Genomic DNA, 681 nt, shown 5'->3' on the forward strand with positions numbered 1-681 from the left:
CTACTCCATAGATAAAAAATCAATACTATCGACATATGCGTATTATGTGTATTAATTTGATTTAATTTATGTTAATAGTTTACAAGAAATATTGATTGATTTACCGATATGTAGCAAACTTCTTTACCATAAGTGAGAATTTGCATAAGATATGAAATTAGATGTAAATCTCTGAAAGAAACGTCAAATGTTGTGACAGCTTATTGATTCTCATAAATGTATTTTGTGATATTCTATTCATAACATTTTAACGAAATTGTTATTGTTTGCGATATGTTTATTTAAATGATAGGAAAGGCAGATTATTATTACATATGTTGTCGTATGTATGGAGCTTCCGTATCAATATTTGGAAAAGGGGCGATATGTGCATGCATCTGTACCACTGTGTGTTGTACCGTACCTGAGCGCGCGTACTTCAGCCAATATAATTGGTCAACTTTAATTGCTTATAATTTGAAAAGTATTATAGCCTCGACATTTTTGCATTAGGATTTTTATCTTTAAATTACCTCAGGAATCCGCCCTTAAAAGATAATGCGGTAGTGGTGGGACACCCTGTATATGTCACGTATTTCACACAATTCAATTAAAATAAATTAATCAAGCTCTTTGCAATCTTTGATAATTGCAATCTGATCATCTGACGTGAGACAAGTTTCAAGTAATAACTATTAATAC

The sequence above is a fragment of the Odontomachus brunneus genome, unplaced genomic scaffold (assembly GCF_010583005.1).
Source record: "Odontomachus brunneus isolate Ranch 3 - 2012 unplaced genomic scaffold, Obru_v1 Obru_scaffold_197, whole genome shotgun sequence".
NCBI classification, from domain to species: Eukaryota; Metazoa; Arthropoda; class Insecta; order Hymenoptera; family Formicidae; genus Odontomachus; species Odontomachus brunneus.